General features: G+C 43.7%; 1 long non-coding RNA gene across 20 annotated transcripts; it reads left to right on the forward strand.

Annotated features, from left to right (window-relative positions):
* Nucleotides 1-15,376: 15,376 nt before the first annotated feature.
* LOC125536657 lies at nucleotides 15,377-20,346 on the forward strand. 20 transcript variants are annotated; one of them, XR_007295133.1, is made up of 7 exons: nucleotides 15,377-15,709; nucleotides 15,801-17,178; nucleotides 17,339-17,431; nucleotides 17,678-17,870; nucleotides 17,959-18,022; nucleotides 18,132-19,178; nucleotides 19,538-20,346. It is a non-coding gene; the product is annotated as an uncharacterized LOC125536657 (long non-coding RNA). The 20 variants fall into 20 exon arrangements; XR_007295130.1 differs by having other exon boundaries at nucleotides 15,801-16,946; nucleotides 17,079-17,178; nucleotides 17,339-17,870; XR_007295132.1 differs by having other exon boundaries at nucleotides 15,378-15,709; nucleotides 17,729-17,870.
* The last annotated feature ends 952 nt before the right edge of the window (nucleotides 20,347-21,298 follow it).

The raw sequence follows: 21,298 nt of genomic DNA on the forward strand, positions 1-21,298 counted from the left end.
TCCTTCACCCAGACTGCTTCGTGTGCTGCCTCCGAGGCTGTCATGTACTCCGCTTCACATGTAGATCCTGCCACAACGCTTTGCTTGCAACTGCACCAGCTTACTGCCCCACCATTCAAAATATACACGTATCCGGTTTGTGACTTAGAGTCATCCAGATCTGTGTCGAAGCTAGCATCGACGTAACCCTTTACGACGAGCTCTTTGTCACCTCCATAAACGAGAAACATGTCCTTAGTCCTTTTCAGTTACTTCAGGATATTCTTAACCGCTGTCCAGTGTTCCATGCCGGGATTACTTTGGTACCTTCCTACCAAACTTACGGCAAGGTTTACATCAGGTCTGGTACACAGCATAGCATACATGATAGACCCTATGGCCGAGGCATAGGGGACGACACTCATCTTTTCTCTATCTTCTGTCGTGGTCGGGCATTGAGCCATGCTCAATCTCGTACCTTGCAATACAGGCAAGAACCCCTTCTTTGACTGATCCATTTTGAACTTCTTCAATATCTTGTCAAGGTACGTACTCTGTGAAAGACCAATGAGGCGTCTCGATCTATCTCTATAGATCTTGATGCCTAATATATAAGCAGCTTCTCCAAGGTCCTTCATTGAAAAACACTTGTTCAAGTAGGCCTTTATGCTCTCCAAGAATTCTATATCATTTCCCATCAACAGTATGTCATCTACATATAATATGAGAAATGCTACAGAGCTCCCACTCACTTTCTTGTAAACGCAGGCTTCTCCATAAGTCTGCATAAACCCAAACACTTTGATCATCTCATCAAAGCGAATGTTCCAACTCCGAGATGCTTGCACCAGCCCATAAATCGAGCGTTGGAGCTTGCACACCTTGTCAGCATTCTTAGGATCGACAAAACCTTTTGGCTGCATCATATACAATTCTTCCTTAAGGAAACCATTAAGGAATGCCGTTTTGACGTCCATTTGCCATATCTCATAATCATAGAATGCGGAAATTGCTAACATGATTCGGACGGACTTCAGTTTCGCTACGGGTGAGAAAGTCTCATCGTAGTCAACCCCTTGAACTTGTCGATAACCCTTAGTGACAAGCCGAGCTTTATAGATGGTCACATTACCATCCGTGTCTGTCTTCTTCTTAAAGATCCATTTATTTTCTATGGCTCGCCGATCAATGGGCAAGTCTGTCAAAGTACATACTTCGTTTTCATACATGGATCCTATCTCGGATTTCATGGCTTCCAGCCATTTATCGGAATCTGGGCCCGCCATCGCTTCTTCATAGTTCGAAGGTTCACCGTTGTCTAACAACATGATTTCCAAGACAGGGTTACCGTACCACTCTGGTGCGGAACGTGTCCTTGTGGACCTACGAAGTTCAGTAGCAACTTGATCTGAAGCTTCATGATCATCATCATCAACTTCCTCTCTAGTCGGTGCAGGCACCTCAGGAACATTTTCTTGAGCTGCGCCACTTACCGGTTCAAGAGGTGATACTTCATCAAGTTCTACCTTCCTCCCACTTATTTCTTTCGAGAGAAACTCTTTCTCTAGAAAGGACCCATTCTTGGCAACAAAGATCTTGCCTTCGGATCTGAGGTAGAAGGTATACCCAATAGTTTCTTTAGGGTATCCTATGAAGACGCATTTTTCCGACTTGGGTTCGAGTTTTTCAGGTTGAAGTTTCTTGACATAAGCATCGCATCCCCAAACTTTTAGACACGACAACTTAGGTTTCTTCCCAAACCATAATTCATACGGTGTCATCTCAACGGATTTTGATGGAGCCCTATTTAAAGTGAATGCAGCAGTCTCTAAAGCATAGCCCCAAAATGATAGCAGTAAATCGGTAAGAGACATCATAGATCGCACCATATCTAATAGAGTGCGATTACGACGTTCGGACACACCATTACGCTGAGGTGTTCCAGGCGGCGTGAGTTGTGAAACTATTCCACATTTTCTTAAGTGTGTGCCAAATTCGTGACTCAAGTATTCTCCCCCACGATCTGATCGCAAGAACTTGATTTTCCTGTCACGTTGATTCTCAACCTCACTCTGAAATTCCTTGAACTTTTCAAAGGTCTCAGACTTGTGTTTCATTAAGTAGACATACCCATATCTACTCAAGTCATCAGTGAGGGTGAGAACATAACGATAGCCACCACGAGCCTCAACACTCATTGGACCGCACACATCAGTATGTATGATTTCCAATAAGTTGGTTGCTCGCTCCATTGTTCCTGAGAACGGAGTCTTGGTCATTTTACCCATGAGGCATGGTTCGCACGTGTCAAATGATTCGTAATCAAGAGACTCCAAAAGTCCATCTGCATGGAGCTTCTTCATGCGTTTGACACCTATGTGACCAAGGCGGCAGTGCCACAAGTATGTGGGACTATCATTATCAACTTTACATCTTTTGGTATTCACACTATGAATATGTGTAACATTACGCTCGAGATTCATTAAGAATAAACCATTCACCATTGGAGCATGACCATAAAACATATCTCTCATATAAATAGAACAACCATTATTCTCGGATTTAAATGAGTAGCCATCTCGAATTAAACGAGATCCTGATACAATGTTCATGCTCAAAGCTGGCACTAAATAACAATTATTGAGGTTTAAAACTAATCCCATAGGTAAATGTAGAGGTAGCGTGCCGACGGCGATCACATCGACCTTGGAACCATTCCCGACGCGCATCGTCACCTCGTCCTTCGCCAGTCTCCGCTTATTCCGCAGCTCCTGCTTTGAGTTACAAATGCGAGCAACCGCACCGGTATCAAATACCCAGGAGCTACTACGAGTACTGGTAAGGTACACATCAATTACATGTATATCACATATACCTTTTGTGATGCCGGCCTTCTTGTCCGCTAAGTATTTGGGGCAGTTCCGCTTCCAGTGACCACTTCCCTTGCAATAAAAACACTCAGTCTCGGGCTTGGGTCCATTCTTTGGCTTCTTCCCGGCAGCTTGCTTACCGGGTGCGGGAACTCCCTTGCCGTCCTTCTTGAAGTTCTTCTTACCCTTGCCTTTCTTGAACTTAGTGGTTTTATTCACCATCAACACTTGATGTTCCTTTTTGACTCCTACCTCTGCTGATTTCAGCATTGCAAATACTTCAGGAATGGTCTTTTCCATCCCCTGCATATTGAAGTTCATCACAAAGCTCTTGTAGCTCGGTGGAAGTGACTGAAGGATTCTGTCAATGACCGCGTCATCCGGGAGATTAACTCCCAGCTAGGTCAAGCGGTTATGCAACCCAGACATTTTGAGTATGTGCTCACTGACAGAACTATTTTCCTCCATCTTACAGCTGAAGAACTTGCCGGAGACTTCATATCTCTCAACCCGGGCATGAGCTTGGAAAACCATTTTCAGCTCTTCGAACATCTCATATGCTCCGTGTCGCTCAAAACGCTTTTGGAGCCCCGGTTCTAAGCTGTAAAGCATGCCGCACTGAACGAGGGAGTAATCATCAGCACGTGTCTGCCAAGCGTTCATAACGTCTTGTTCTGTAGGGAAAGCAGGTGCTTCACCTAGCGGTGCTCGTAGGACATAATCTTTCTTGGCAGCTATGAGGATGATCCTCAGGTTCCGGACCCAGTCCGTATAGTTGCTGCCATCGTCTTTCAGCTTGGTTTCCTCTAGGAACGCGTTGAAGTTGAGGACAACGTTGGCCATTTGATCTACAAGGCATATTGTAAAGATTTTAGACTAAGTTCATGATAATTAAGTTCATCTAATCAAATTATTCAATGAACTCCCACTCAGATAGACATCCCTCCAGTCATCTAAGTATAACATGATCCGAGTTAACTAGGCCGTGTCCGATCATCACGTGAGACGGACTAGTCAACATCGGTGAACATCTTCATGTTGATCGTATCTTCTATACGACTCATTCTCGACCTTTCGGTCTTCTGTGTTCCGAGGCCATGTCTGTACATGCTAGGCTCGTCAAGTCAACCTAAGTGTTTGCATGTGTAAATTTGTCTTACACCCGTTGTATGTGAACGTTGGAATCTATCACACCCGATCATCATGTGGTGCTTCGAAACAACGAACTGTCGCAACGGTGCACAGTTAGGGGGAACACTTTCTTGAAATTATTATGAGGGATCATCTTATTTACTATCGTCGTTCTAAGTAAACAAGATGCAAAAACATGATAAACATCACATGCAATCAAATAATAGTGACATGATATGGCCAATATCATATAGCTCCTTTGATCTCCATCTTGGGGCTCCATGATCATCTTGTCACCGGCATGACACCATGATCTCCATCATCATGATCTCCATCATCGTGTCTCCATGAAGTTGCTCGCCAACTATTACTTCTACTACTATGGCCAACACGTTTAGCAATAAAGTAAAGTAATTTACATGGCGTTTCTCAATGACACGCAGGTCATACAAAAAATAAAGACAACTCCTATGGCTCCTGCCGGTTGTCATACTCATCGACATGCAAGTCGTGATTCCTATTACAAGAACATGATCTCATACATCACATATATATATCATTCATCATTCATCACAACTTTGGCCATATCACATCACATGACACTTGCTGCAAAAAACAAGTTAGACGTCCTCTAATTGTTGTTGCAAGTTTTACGTGGCTGCAATAGGGTTCTAGCAAGAACGTTTTCTTACCTACGCCAAAACCACAACGTGAATTGCCAATTTCTATTTACCCTTCATAAGGACCCTGTTCATCGAATCCGATCCGACTAAAGTGGGAGAGACAGACACCCGCCGGCCACCTTATGCAACTAGTGCATGTCAGTCGGTGGAACCGGTCTCACGTAAGCATACGTGTAAGGTTGGTCCGGGCCGCTTCATCCCACGATGCCGCCGAATCAAGATAAGACTAGTAACGGCAAGCAAATTGACAATATCGACGCCCACAACTACTTTGTGTTCTACTCGTGCATAGTAACTACGCATAGACCTAGCTCTGATACCACTATTGGGGAACGTTGCAGAAAACAAAAAAATCCTACGTTTCACCAAGGTCAATCTATGGAGTCAACTAGCAACGAGAGGAGAGTGCATCTACATACCCTTGTAGATCGCGAGCGGAAGCGTTCAAGAGAACGGGGATGATGGAGTCGTACTGGCCGTGATCCAAATCACCGATGACCAAGTGTCGAACGGACGGCACCTCCACGTTCAACACACGTACGGAGCGAATGACGTATCCTCCTTCTTGATCCAGCAAGGGGGAAGGAGAGGTTGATGAAGATCTAGCAGCACGACGGCGTGGTGGTGGATGCAGCAGTGATCGCAGCAGGGCTTCGCCGAGCTTCTGCGAGAGGGAGAGGTGTAGTAGGGGAGAGGGAGGCGCCAAGACTTGAGGTGTCGCTGCCCTCCCTCCCCCCTTTATATAGGCCCCCTAGGGGGGTGCGCCGGCCCTAGGAGATGGGATCTCCTAGGGGGGACGGCGGCCAAGGGGGTGGAGTACCCCCCAAGGCAAGTGGGGGCGCCCCCTCCCCTAGGGTTCCCAACCCTAGGTGCATGGGGGGCCCAAGGGGGGTGCACCAGCCCACCAGGGGCTGGTTCCCCTCCCCACTTCAGCCCATGGGGCCCTCCGGGATGGCTGGGCCCACCCGGTGGACCCCCGGGACCCTTCCGGTGGTCCCGGTACAATACCGGTGACCCCCGAAACTCTCCTGATGGCCGAAACTGCACTTCCTATATATAATTATTCACCTCCGGACCATTCCGGAACTCCTCGTGACGTCCGGGATCTCATCCGGGACTCCGAACAACTTTCGGGTTACTGCATACTCATATCTCTACAACCCTAGCGTCACCGAACCTTAAGTGTGTAGACCCTACGGGTTCGGGAGACATGTAGACATGACCGAGACAGCTCTCCGGTCAATAACCAACAGCGGGATCTGGATACCCATGTTGGCTCCCACATGCTCCTCGATGATCTCATCGGATGAACCACGATGTCGAGGATTCAAGCAATCCCGTATACAATTCCTTTTGTCAATCGGTATGTTACTTGCCCGAGACTCGATCGTCGGTATCCCAATACCTTGTTCAGTCTCGTTACCGGCAAGTCACTTTACTCGTACCATAATGCATGATCCCGTGATCAACCACTTGATCACTTTGAGCTCATTGTGATGATGCATTACCGAGTGGGCCCAGAGATACCTCTCCATCATACGGAGTGACAAATCCCAGTCTCGATTCGTGCCAACCCAACAGACACTTTCGGAGACACCTGTAATGTACCTTTATAGTCACCCAGTTACGTTGTGACGTTTCGCACACCCAAAGCACTCCTACGGTATCCGGGAGTTGCACAATCTCATGGTCTAAGGAAATGATACTTGACATTCAGAAAAGCTGCAGCAAACGAACTACACGATCTTTGAGCTAAGCTTAGGATTGGGTCTTGTCCATCACATCATTCTCCTGATGATGTGATCCTGTTATCAATGACATACCCATGTCTATAGCCAGGAAACCATGACTATCTGTTGATCAACGAGCTAGTCAACTAGAGGCTCACTAGGGACACATTGTGGTCTATGTATTCACACATGTATTACGATTTCCGGATAATACAATTATAGCATGAATAATAGACAATTATCATGAACAAGGAAATATAATAATCATTTTATTATTGCCTCTAGGGCATATTTCCAACATTTGCCACAAATACTATGTCAACTACATGATCATGCAAAGCAATATGACAATGATGAACGTGTCATGATAAATGGAACGGTGGAAAGTTGCATGGCAATATATCTTAGAATGGCTATGGGAATGCCATAATAGGTAGGTATGGTGGCTGTTTTGAGGAAGATATAAGGAGGTTTGTGTGTGAAAGAGCATATCATATCACGGGGTTTGGATGCACCGGCGAAGTTTGCACCAACTCTCAATGTGAGAAATGGCAATGCACGGTACCGAAGAGGCTAGCAATGATGGAAAGGTGAAAGTGCGTATAATCCATGGACTCAACATTAGTCATAAAGAACTCACATACTTATTGCAAAAATCTACAAGTCATCAAAAACCAAGCACTACGTGCATGCTCCTAGGGGGATAGATTGGTAGGAAAAGACCATCGCTCGTCCCCGACCGCCACTCATAAGGAGGAAACTCAAAGAACACCTCATGTTTCAAATTTGTTACATAACTTTACCATATGTGCAAGCTACGGGACTTGCAAACTTCAACACAAGTATTTTTCAAATTCACAACTACTCAACTAGCACAACTTTGATATCACTACCTCCATGTCTCAAAACAATCATCAAGCATCAAACTTCTCTTAGTATTCAACACACTCATAAGAAAGTTTTTACTAGTCTTGAATACCTGGCATATTAGGATTATTTAAGTAAATTACCATGCTATTTAAGACTCTCAAAATAATCTATGTGAAGAATGAGAGAATAATAGTTTCTATAAAACAAAACCACCACCGTGCTCTAAAAGATATAAGTGAAGTACTAGAGCAAAAACTATATAACTCAAAAGATATAAGTGAAGCACATAGAGTATTCTAATAATTTCCGAATCATGTGTGTCTCTCTCAAAAGGTGTGTACAGCAAGGATGATTGTGGTAAACTAAAAAGCAAAGACTCAAATCATACAAGACGCTCCAAGCAAAACACATATCATGTGGCGAATAAAAATATAGCTCCAAGTAAAGTTACTGATGGAAGTAGACGAAAGAGGGGATGCCTTCCGGGGCATCCCCAAGCTTTGGATTTTAGGTGTCCTTAGATTATCTTGGGGTGCCATGGGCATCCCCAAGCTTAGGCTCTTGCCACTCCTTATTCCATAATCCATCAAATCTTTCACCCAAAACTTGAAAACTTCACAACACAAAACTTAAAGTAGAAAATCTCGTGAGCTCCGTTAGCGAAAGAAAAGAAAACACCACTTCAAGGTACTGTAATTAACTCATTATTTATTTATATTGGTATTAAACCTACTGTATTCCAACTTCTCTATAGTTTATAAACTATTTTACTAGCCATAGATTCATTAAAATAAGCAGATAACACACGAAAAACAGAATCTGTCAAAAAACAGAACAGTCTGTAGTAATCTGTAGCTAACGCAAGATCTGGAACCCCAAAAATTCTAAAATAAATTTCTGGACGTGAGGAATTTATCTATTAATCATCTTAAAAAATAATTAACTAAATATCACTTTCCAAATAAAAATGGCAGCAGTTCTCGTGAGCGCTAAAGTTTCTGTTTTTTACAGCAAGATTAAAAAGACTTTCCCCAAGTCTTCACAACAGTTCTACTTGGCACAAACACTAATTAAACATAAAAAAACACAACCAAAACAGAGGCTAGATAAATTATTTATTACTAAACAGGAGCAAAAAGCAAGGAATAAAAGTAAAATTGGGTTGCCTCCCAACAAGCGCTATTGTTTAACGCCCATAGCTAGGCATAAAAAGCAAGGATAGATCTAGGTGTTGCCATAATAATAAGATAGATTATTAAAACTCATTTCATATTCTCTACGCTCGGCAGCAAGTTTTCTTTGAGGCAAGCAAAAGTAATCAAAAGGGCTAAATTTAATGGGACAAAAGTCCCCAAGATCAACTTTGGGAGGTATAGGTTCCTCCTTTGGCCCTTCGTATTGCACAACCAATTCATCATTATAAGCATACTTTTGGCAGAACTTTGTGAGCCTATACTCAAGAGAATATCCTAGTTCATTATTTTGAATAGCCAAATCATTATTAAGTTCATAAATTCTATCAACTAGAACATTGGTAGGAACCCTTTTTCTAAGATTTTCATTGAAAGCAACATAGTGTAGAGATTGAAAACACGTTATTTCTTCTTGATCAAAAAGGATAGCTTCTATGGGTGGATGACAAGTGTCCACCCTATAATGCGGAAAGATTTCTTTGGCCTCTTTTATTATGAATCTAAACTCATGAGCCAAAAAGATAGTAGCGGCACGCTTAACAGAAGAATGCTCAATATTAGAAAATTCTAAGAAAATCCTTTGTATGCAAGGAAGCATGTGCATAAATTGTCTTTCAAGTTCAACTATAAGCATGGCGATAGCATCCGCAAGACTACTAGTTCTATGAAGGATAGAGCTACCCATAGAAGGCAAAGCACCATCACAAGTAAAGAAATCTTGGATAACTCCTTTTCCAATAATATTACCACTACCAATTTGAATTTTTTTTGTACGTAAGATAGGGGGTTCTTCAGCAGGAGCATCAGAATTTTTCATGATATTATTATTGTCCATATCGACAATAATTTCCCTGATTTCAGACATAACGGCGAAAAGTGCAAGGGGCAAAAAAGAGACAAATGGAAAAGAGAGGGCAAATAAAACGACAAGGGTGAAGTGGGGGACAGGAAAACGAGAGGCAAATGGCAAATAATGTAATGCGGGAGATAAGGTTTTGTGATGGGTACTTGGTATGTTGACTTTTGCGTAGACCTCCCCGGCAACGGCGCCAGAAATCCTTCTTGCTACCTCTTGAGCACTTGCGTTGGTTTTTCCTTGCCTTGAAGAGGAAGGTGATGCAGCAAAGTAGCATAAGTATTTCCCTCAGTTTTTGAGAACCAAGGTATCAATCCAGTAGGAGGCACGCACGAGTCCCTAACTACACAAACAAATAAATCCTCGCAACCAACGCGATAAGGGGTTGTCAATCCCTACACGGTCACTTACGAGAGTGAGATCTGATAGATATGATAAGATAATATTTTTGGTATTTTTATGATAAAGAGAAATAAAAGATGCAAAGTAAAATAAAGGCAAAGGAAATAACTAAGTATTGGAAGATTAATATGATGGAAGATAGACCCGGGGGCCATAGGTTTCACTAGTGGCTTCTCTCAAGAGCATAAGTATTCACGGTGGGTAAACAAATTACTGTTGAGCAATTGACAGAATTGAGCATAGTTATGAGAATATCTAGGTATGATCATGTATATAGGCATCACGTCCGAGACAAGTAGACCGACTCCTGCCTGCATCTACTACTATTACTCCACACATCGACGTCGACGAGATCTTCACATCGACCACTATCCATCATGCATCTAGAGTATTAAGTTCATAAGAATAGAGCAACGCTTTAAGCAAGATGACATGATGTAGAGGGATAAACTCGTGCAATATGATATAAACCCCATCTTGTTATCCTCGATGGCAATAATACAATACGTGCCTTGCTGCCCCTACTGTCACTGGGAAAGGACACCGCAAGATTGAACCCAAAGCTAAGCACTTCTCCCATTGCAAGAAAGATCAATCTAGTAGGCCAAACCAAACTGATAATTTGAAGAGACTTGCAAAGATAACCAATCATACATAAAAGAATTCAGAAAAGATTCAAATATTGTTCATAGATAAACTTGATCATAAACCCATAATTCATCGGTCTCAACAAACACACCGCAAAAGAAGATTACATCGAATAGATCTCCACAAGAGAGGGGGAGAACTTTGTATTGAGATCTAAAAAGAGAGAAGAAGCCATCTAGCTAATAACTATGGACCCATAGGTCTGAGGTAAACTACTCACACTTCATCGAAGGGGCTATGGTGTTGATGTAGAAGCCCTTCATGATCGATGCGCCCTCCGACGGAGCTCCGGAACAGGCCCCAAGATGGGATCTCGTGGACACAGAAAGTTACGGCGGTGGAACTATGTATCTGGTAGTTTGGGGGTACGTAGGTATATATAGGAGGAAGGAGTACGTCGGTGGAGCAACAGGGGGTCCACGAGGGTGGAGGGCGCGCCCCCCTACCTCATGGCCTCCTGGTTGATGTCTTGACGTAGGGTCCAAGTCCTCTGGATCATGTTCATTCTGAAAATGGTTTCATTTCGTTTGGACTCCGTTTGATATTCTTTTTCTGCAAAACTCTAAAATAGGCAAAAAACAGCAATTCTAGGCTGGGCCTCAGGTTAATAGGTTAGTCCCAAAAATAATATAAAAGTGTATAATAAAGCCCAATAATGTCCAAAACAGAATATAATATAGCATGGAATAATAAAAAAAAATAGATACGTTGGAGACGTATCAGTGCGCCCATCACGCCGCACAGAAGGCTGCAGCAACGAAGCCTGCTGCTCATGGGCCGCGAGGCGCATAGTGGCGTTTGCTGCAGACGATGGGGAACAACGGGGGGCGTCGTCGCCTACAGGTGTTTTCTAGGCAATGCAGGCGGCGAGGGTAGCCTAGCGCTCAGCACGAACTCGACGAGCATCGGCCATGAGGACGTTGGAATGGTGGCGGATCGACTGGCGGAAGAGAGGCTCCGACACAACCCTATACCCGGCGCGCCAAATGTCAGATTCAGGGCTCCGCAGACCCGAGATAGATTCGAACTCTAGGGTGCGTACGAAGAACTCAACCTTCCCAGTCTACCAACTCGTCGATCTCACGACCTAGCTCGATGAACTGGAATGGAAAGGGACACAGCAGTTTACTCAGGTTCGGGCCACTTTGCGGTGTAATACCCTACTCCTTCTTTGTGGTGGATTAGCCTAGAGGTGGGCTGAGGATGAACTGGTACAGAGGAAGAACAACCTCAGGAGGTGTGTTCTTGTGCTTGTGTGAGCTGGTGAGGGTGTGGATGATCTGAATGATCCCCTCTTCTATGGTGGTGGCTAGGCTATATTTATAGTGGCTTTGGTCCTCTTCCCCCAAAATGAAGGCGGGAAGGGATCCCACAATGGCCAAATTCGAAGGGAGACAACTAGTACATCTTATCCTTACGAAAGGTGGTCTTCGCCTGCAAAGCTTCTGGCTGTGACGTCGTGGTGGGCTCGGCGATGACCTCCGTCCTGCTGTCCTGGCGGTCTTGGTCTTGTAGCACGGAAATGGAAACCTTTGGCTAATTCCTCGGGACTCCGTGCCAGCACTTGCCTCTTTAGCACCAAAAAGGAAACCTGATGTATTGCACCCGCTGGAGCCCGCCTGGCCTTGGTCGTCACAACTTGCGTCACCTTAGCCTCATGAGGTGGGCGCCTGCATAGGAAACTCCGCTCCTCAGGAGCCAGCCTAGGAAGGCCACTCCTTTTGGAGGTCTTGGCGTCATCCGCCTCGCGAGGCTTGGCCCCTCGCGAGGGTCTTGTGTTGTTGGTACTGAAGATGGGTCGTACCAGGCCGTCGATGGAGCCACGCCGTGGGCCGCATGCAGACAAGTCTGGGTACCCCGGTTCCCAGAACGCCGACACACGGTTCATTCTTCGCAATTGCTTTTTTCACCCTAACTTTCCAGGTGGACAAGTCGTTGGTGAATGTCACCATCGCCTTGCTGTTTATCTTTGCCATGGCATCGTCATCTCACGTATGTTTGCTTTCATCCTGGCCGGGGAACAGGAACCTATTGTGCAACTTCTTTAGGAGCATGTGCTCCATATGTGGTATCTTCTTCAACTTCTCGTCGTTGATGTTGGCGGTTTCCCTGGGGATGCATCCTAGTTGATTGCCTTAGCACGCGCGCGCTTCCTCCGGCGCCGTTGGCTCTGATTTATTGGGGTGCATCACCGTGACCACAATTTGTCCGATGCCAAGCTCGTTTGGTCTTCGTGTCCTCTTCTGCTTCGGTGTTTTACCGGCTACGACAGCATCGTTGCCGGTCTCGAGGATGGTGTCGGTGCAGGTGTCGGTATCAGTGTCGGGCTTGGTGCCACTGCCGCCACCCTGCACCCGCAACTGGTGTTCGTCCAGGTAATCGAATAATGATTTGCTGCCTCGACGGGGTCTTCTTCGAGGCGATCAGAACCCCCGGCTTCGGCGTGGCTACACATGTTTCCCTTTCAACAATTGTAAATAAAAGATATAATGAAGAGAAAAAAGAGGCCTATATTTGGTCGGAATGTTGATTCATTCCCCTTCCGGCAAATCCCGGGCACTCTATATGTCCTAGTTTCTAGCACAAGTCATGCCGAAAATTACGAAATTTTTTGGCATGACCTTTGCTAAAAAGTAGACATGTGGAGCGCCTGAAATTTGCCGGAACGAAAATGAAGGCAAAACATAGGTCACTCAGATATTCTTCGACATTCAACCAACATTGCAAAATCATATAACATCAATGACATATATCATATAACATCAATGACATATGAGTATCACAGGAGCACATATATAAAGCAAGTACACATAGTGAAATGACCTCACTAAACATTGCAAAATAGTGGTATTTTCAAAAACCAAAAACCTTTGCAAAATGACCTCACTAAACATTTGCTACTATTTTTTATTTATAGCTAAAAAAGTCTAGGAAGGGATCTACTGTTTTTTATTTATAGCTAATTTATATACCTACAAAACTTGCCCTAGCTAATTTCCTAAAAAAATTGCTATTGTTTTTAATTTATAGCTAAAAAATGCTACTATTTTTTATTTATAGCTATTTTATCTTTATCTAATATTAAAGGACGGAGGCTTTCATAGTTCTCCATAAGTCACCCCTTTATATGCGTTGATTTTGTGTTAACCATAAAGATTGACGACTAAGATTGATGCTAGATTGAACGGACTGAAAAGGAAATATTCACGGTTTTTTTGTTCGTACGTGCACGAAGCCATCATATCCATCCTTCGTGTCTTGCTTTGTGCCAACTAAGCCAGCCCATCACTTCGTCCCCATCTCTAACACGACACAGGTTGGAAACAAAATCAGAATACACTCAAATTAAAAAAAGAAAACCGGAAAGATCTCTCTTGGTTCCGTCCTTCAAATCTGGATGCACCTGCCGTTCCCACCTTGCCTCTAGCACGATCAAAACAAAATCCACTTGCACCTCATATCACATCGCAAGAATTGAATCCGAACAAGTCGATAAACACGTCGACTGCAAGGCTGCCGACTGGAGGTTGCCCCCTGCGATCTCAACGAGGGCCACACGGGACGACTATTGTCGTTGGGCCTCATGTATCATGGCGCCGATGGAGAAATCCATACTGCTCGCCGGCGGTGATCTCGACGTGGGCCACACAGAGGGACTGCTGTCCTTGCCTCACGTACCATGGCGCCAGCAAGGAATCCATACTCAAGGTCGATCCGAGGTTTGCCACCGGTGAATTTGAGAGAGACGGCCGATGCTTCTTCTACTGGAGCTAGCGTGCAGCCACAAAACTCGGGGAAAGCAAAGACCACCTATCTTGATCCTGACGTGTTCATCGCTGCTTCCGGATGTGCCGGCACAGTCGTGGAACAATGAATTTGCCGACAGGGAATTGCAGTATGATGCATATATAAATTTAATGGAAGGGCTTATATCCATCAAGAAACATAATTGGCATACAAAACTACAAACAGGAGGAAAAGCAATATAGAATTCATGTGTGTTAGAATGATGGAGGCAAGGCAAATACCTGTAGAGGGAGGAGGGGCAGGGTTCACGTGGAGGTGGACGAGCAACCGAGTGACAGAGGTTCAAGGAAACTGATCAGGCCATCTTTTCCGTCCAGTTGTGGCCAATTCTTACCTGTAACTCCGGCGACCGGATCACATTGTCAGTGTCGATTTCGCCGGAGCGAACATCTCAGCCTCATACGTTCATGGTACTTCCGCCGCTTCCAAGGGATCCCCAAGTGAGATGCACCGACTGCTTGCATGTATCATTGGCTTGCTCTAACGTGGAGATGCCGAGCCCCAACTTTCAAGCAGGAAGTGTGTCCTCTCCGTGCGTGTAGTTCCACGCTCTGCTCAATCTCCTCTCCTACTCCCTTCTCTTTGACTCTTAGCTTGCTAATCTTCTCTAGACTTTAGAAGAGTATATGTGCCAGCTAGGACCGGTGAAATAAAGTTATTAACCAATCCTACTATATTTTGCTTTGGTTTTCGGATTGTGCTTTTTGATTGATTTTCATACATGACGTTGCATGCAGTGATCTGAGATTTGTTCAGAGATAAGACTAAGATAAAAGATGCTCAAAGTTTGTTCATGGTATGATTGCATAAAGCATCCATGGTGGTGGCATATGCTTGTTGTATGTGCTTCATCTGATGGCCGTAGCATGCCTCCTGTAGGCCAACTCCCAGCTTCTTTCGAGTTCATACAGTGATACTATGGGTACAGAGAATCTGAAGGTTAGTAATTAGTACTTACCTCTTTGATTCTTCTTCAATTAAGAACGTTGTTGTTTTCATGATTTAGTGTACTTGTAACTGCTAATAAAATAATTCAACCATATTGGGCCATCTGCTATAAGCTAAAAGAACCATCCGGAAGTGGGATGCATTGTATTTTCTCAAAAGAATTTACAGTAGCATAATTTTTTCTTTTTCTTTATTTTTAATGTCTGAGTTGGTGAATAGTATGCACGATTTATTTTCGTTGGGGTTTTTTTCGTCCCCCTTCCTATCACACCACTTCCCACGCAGAAAAAAACCACCCCTGCACAAAAAACTCTCCTCTCCACCCCATCTCCGATCTCCCTGCCGCCGACTCTTCGTAGCCGCCGCCCACGTGCGAACTCGTTCGTTGCCGCCGCCGCCGTCCGAGGGGAGACGCCGCCGTCGCGTCTCCAGGCAGGGCGGCTTGAATCCCTGTCGCCGGGATCGCCCCGCCGAACTCCGGGCCATGGCGAGATCCAGCAGGCCATGGCGGCGACCAGCGCCGGGATAGGACCAGGAGGCCGCCGGCGTCTCCCTGATCCGTGACCCCGACGCCATGGAGCTGCTCGTCAAGGTACGACCCCCTTCCCTTCCCGTCCCTTCAAGGTCTTCGATTCCCTTCCCTGATGCCATTTGGTTTGATTCCATTCCTCTTCCTCACGCAGGCACGCAGGCACGCGCGGGTCCAGCGGCAGGAAGGGCACAGAGGAGGACCGAGCTCGCCGGTGCGCGTGGCCAAGGGATGTAGCTGCCCGGAGCTACTTCGCCCTCGACGAAGAGGAGACCGCGGGCCAGAGCTCCTGGTCTCCCAGGGCCGCCGAGCGCAAGGAACTATTGCCATGGCACCTCCTCGCTCGCCCTCGGTGCAGCGGCCGTGTATATGGAATTGTGCCCTGGTGGGGGCTCCGAGGGAGGAAACCGACTAGCACAAGGCGCTACTGCCATAGCGTCCGGAGGGAGGCATGACGCGCAGGGCTACAGGGAATCCGCCGACGGCATATGTGGCTTCTCCTACGCCTGATGGTGCTGTCATTGCAGCGGCGGCAGCGGATCTGAGTCCCACCCGTTGGGATCGAACGACAGATGGCGTGAGGCAGTTGGATGCGAGTCCCACTCCCAACCTGAGGGCTCGACCTTCTCGATTCCTGGCTGCGGCGGGTGTGGAACTCCGAAGTGACGGTGAACTCGCCGGCGTCGCACTGCCCCCACACAAGCGCCATCAGGTCTGCAAGCTCTGGTCGCTTGTCTTGATATCAGCCATGTAATCATATCTCACTTCATTGTGCAATCTTGTTTCTGATTCTTGGATCTTGGACATCTGAAATTCTTTGTTTGGAAGCATATTTTCTCAGATTGTTTCATCTTAGTTTATTGACAACAAAATTGTTAACCTTTCTTAATCTTTGGTTGGACCAACTAATTCACAAGCTTTTAGGTCAGAATTTTCACGAGTACTCACTTAGGCTATAGTTTTTCCTTTTCTTTTCTTTAACTCCCAGAAAAACAACAGCGTGCATTGCATCATATTAACCACTTGATATTACAGTGATCAATATATAGGAATTTCAATGCAAGAAACAACTAATAAGGTTGCTGAAAGGGTTAGGATTTGAACTTAAGGTTTTTTTCTTGCTTAGCACTTCAGTCTATTGAATTAAATAGTTGCATATCTCTTCTGTTATAATTGGATTTTTGCAAAGATCTTTTCAGACTAAGAGATCACGGGCTTATTGGCTTAAGCAAATGATCAAATCCTTGGGCACTGATAAAAAATACTGATGTGTGTGTGTTTGTGTGGTGGCAGCTGGCATGTGAGTTTGCACTGACACATCTAAATATGTTTTCTTAACAATTAGTGATCAGGGCAATACTGTTTTCTTAACAACTCGTTTGTTGTGCATGCACACTAAATATGTTTGACACAACTGATGTTAAATTGTTAGAGTATTCACGCTCCCGTTGCGACGCACGGGTGATTACCAGATGAGTGTGATACGGTATATTTCAAATTTTTGTGCAGTTGCATCAGCTACGACTTGTAAGGTATAACTTTGGGACTGTATATAGAGAAAAAAGTGTTTTTTCTGCACTACACACTTAAATCATTATATTGCTAATGCAAGTGAACAATCAGCATTTCTTATTGAGCCATGCTAATGTTTCTCTTTGTTTAATTGCGTACTCCTTTTGTTTACTTCTTCAGAAAGCACTTCGCTCTGTTGCACACAAGCAATAGCTATTTCTGCACCAATCTGTCCGAAGATATAAAGTTTGAACCAGCCCTTAGCTGCATTTGGTCAGTTCATCTTTCAGGAGAATATGCATCTTACTTAGTTCGAGGTGAAATTTTGTTTGTTGCATCAGGAATCAAAAAAATATGGTGCCTCCGTATCTTTATATAAAGTCCTTATTATATATGTTGCTTGCTTCCATTGAATTGGATGTAACATTGTGTACACTTAATGTCGAGACTAATGTGTATCACCAATTTCAGTATAGTCGAAACATATTGATGGCACTGAAAATGATTCAGCTTTTGCAGGTGTGACCTGACTCTTCTTTGTACGTATGTAATTGGTTTATTTCTTGATAGGGTGGTACTCTCTGAATTTCTTGATGAGTGTTCCCGTTGCTGCACTGCATTGTGGCCGAGTCCTCTTCTTGGCCATGCCAGTGACATGAGCAGGATGGTGTATACCAGCTTCCCAGACATGTGTCTGTCGAGGACGCACCGGGTATAGCTACTCTCCCTCTTTAACCAACAGCAAGAACATTCTGTTTATGATGTGTATATGAAATCAATCAATGTTGCAACTCACACAGGTTTGTGGAGGTGATGGCACGAGTATTTACCAGGATGCTTGGAGATGCGTTGGCATATGTCTAGGTAATGAAATTGTTGAGAGTGATTGCTCAACACATATCTGGCTAGACTAAATAATTCAGATGGATTGAAATTTTTTGTCGGTAACGAGTTACACACATCTGTAATGCAGAACAACCTGGTCCACGCATGGGGTCTGACTTGAATATTTCAGGAGATGACTAGATGTAAATCTGACTTTCAGATAATACATCTGTGAATTGCGCAGAATCATATAGAGCAGATGGGCATCGTTGACACGTAGTGCATGACACATTGCACGATTAACATGCTCTTAGGCCAGCTAAGTAACATAAGACAACTTTTGTATGAAGATCGGTTGTTCGGTTTCATTCTGACAGTTTAGAAGCTTTTGTTTGGCGTTTCTCTCAGCCGGATAATAGAGAAAAAGAGACTTACGCAGGGTATGTTTTCTCTCTCTAACAATAATTAAATTTTGTACTACTTAGAAAACTCGTTAGATGTTCTTACTGCTTGATCTCACATCATATTTACGTGCTAAGAAATGAGTTGTAACTGAAACAATAATGTTAATTTATGTAGATATATACTGTGTTGGATATTAGTTTTTTATAAAATTAATTCCGTGTTCAATTGGTTTTTCTTTTTGTGTGTCAAGAATTTTTTTTACAATCTGTAACATGAGTAATTTATTTGACATACATAAATATATACTCCCTCCGTTCCTAAATATTTGTCTTTCTAGACATTTCAAATGACTACTACATACGGATGTATGTAGACATATTTTAGAGTGTAGATTCACTCATTTTGCTCCGTATGTAGTCATTTGTTGAAATGCCTAGAAAGACAAGTATTTAGGAACGGAGGGAGTATATTTTTGTATACGTGGAATATATTACAAGATCCATCATAAAATTGAAACAGCATCAAGGCTCTTTGAAGTCATAATATCCAGCTTCACCTTCAAATGTCGACGTTCTACCATGATTGTGCAATATATTTCAAGGCCCATGATAAAACTGAAAGAGCATCAAGGGTTTTACAGGTCATGGTGGCTGGGTTTTGCTGGCGTTGTGGTCCATGCATACCAATTCTTTGAATCAGTGCCACCGTGCAGTGATGTAAGAAAAAAGTGTGTCGTTTGTCGACTGTGGGCAATGGGTGATGTAGATGTACTGTAGAGTACATATTCAAGGTACAGAGTGAACTATTTTAGTTCTTTCTTGTGCTATATGCCAATCTCAGATTTTATGCTAGGTCTATTTTAGCTCAACGTTGGTGTTAGTAGTAAAAAACACTTGCAAATGTATGTGTCTTGAATACATAAATTTGTGCTCTAGAAGATAAATGTAGAGAATGGTAACAATAATTTAATTCGTTGTTTACTACAATATTTGTATTCAGAATAAGTAGTAGTTATACGCTCCTGTGTAGTTTTAGTACCTAACTTGAGAAATAAATAATAGCCTTTCTCTAAAGAGGTTTGATGCCTTGCTTTTTATAATTCAAATCATTTGTATTTGTTTTCTAATATTTAAACATAATGGTTTGCAGGGAACTGTGAGGTGACTTAGATAGCTGTAATGAGCTGATGGAGCCTTTGACCTGAAGTTATATTTGTATAGATTACATGATTTGTTGATGAGGATAAGAAAGAGGAGCTGATGGCAAACAAACCGAGGAAAGTCACCGAAGATTGAGGTTGGGTGCGATGCCACATCAGAAGGTATTTAGGCTATGGGTGAGTTAGGGGCCATGGAGCGAGCCGATAGGAGGGTCGAGTATGGTGCATACATGTCAACGTTGGTAGTCAGAACTTGATGCTGAGTGCGGATGGGAATGATGGGGTGAGGATGGGCATGCTTTAGTCCAGCAATTTATCATTGCCAAATGGTTCAATCCCGGTGATGTCATTGCTGGATATGCAAGGTCTCATTGGGCAAGGTATTCGAAGTTCTTAAGTGCCTAGGAACCTCGCTGTGCTTTTGTATTGACGTGATTAGCAAGTGTATTTACCGAAGCATAGATGTAATGTGGGTTATGTGTAGCACCGAATCTGAGATGGCTGCAATCTAGTCGGTTCTGGCATTGGAGAGTTAAGAGTGAATCAGACTTAATCAGATGGCATCAACACTGTTAATCATTGGAAGGTCTGCCGAGCGTTTGAGACGAGAAGCATGGTGCCAATACATACTTTTGGTTCTTAACCCAGATGATCTCATTTAAAGTTGTTGGCGTTTGTTATAATCATTCTTGATGAGCTGCACAACGCTTCATGTATTGCACTACTAATGTGTTTATTTGGTGGTCAAACTCCTGTTCCACTCCTATATAGATGCTATGAAAATAATTTGTTTTGTTTACTGAAATCTGAATATAAGTGAATCTATCTTAAATGAGTACAATGATTATAATTTGTCTTATGTTAACACGATGATTATAATTTTGAAGTGTGGGTGTGACAGGGTTGAGGGATTGTGAGTCGGATGTGCCATTAATGGCAGCATGCTTGGATTGGGGAGTGGAGATAGTAAGGAAAAATCAGTAATCATGATATATGTTTGACATGATTAGTGTATTATGCACCGTTGCAACGCACGGACAAGGAGCACATGAAAGTAGATGTTTTGCTGAAATGCATGGTTGGTGGAGAAACATATTTAGAGGAAAGCGGAAGATTGACAAGAACTATTTGTCACAATATAGCGCTAAGCATGTGCCCGCATGGGACATGTGGTCAGCAAAATCAAAATCCATATAGTGCTAAGCATGTGATGTACACATTGCATACAATTATTTTTTGATATATGTTCCCATAGAAAAGTTTGTTGTTCCATAGCAATGGAAGGGCATTTAGCCAGATTTAGCTTTCTTGGATCAGGAATAGATCAAGAAGGTGACATGGTCGGGGTTTTTTGTACCGTTTTAGACAACAAAACAATTGACAAGGTGATGGATTGAGAGGATGAATGATGTATAGACAGAGAAGGTGATGTATGATTAATTCAGAGGAAAAGAGCAGTTATAGAGTGTGTGGCGTTTGTAAGAGAGAAGATGCATGCGTAATTGGGGGGGGGGGGGGGGGGGCAAATTTATTTGTTGGCCCGTGGCAACGCACGAGCAATCTACTAGTGTACAACATAAGGGGTGTACACGCACGGGCAGTCTACTAGTGTACAACATAAGGGGTGTATAGACAATATTAGGTTCAAAGAATTGTTAGCCTCATACTGTCAGGCATGACTATAAGAGGATTATACGAATTGTAAGATGGATCTACATGTATAAATGATATTGTGGAATTTATTTGAGAGT

Source organism: Triticum urartu, chromosome 2 (assembly GCF_003073215.2).
Source record: "Triticum urartu cultivar G1812 chromosome 2, Tu2.1, whole genome shotgun sequence".
In the NCBI taxonomy this organism is placed as follows: domain Eukaryota; kingdom Viridiplantae; phylum Streptophyta; class Magnoliopsida; order Poales; family Poaceae; genus Triticum; species Triticum urartu.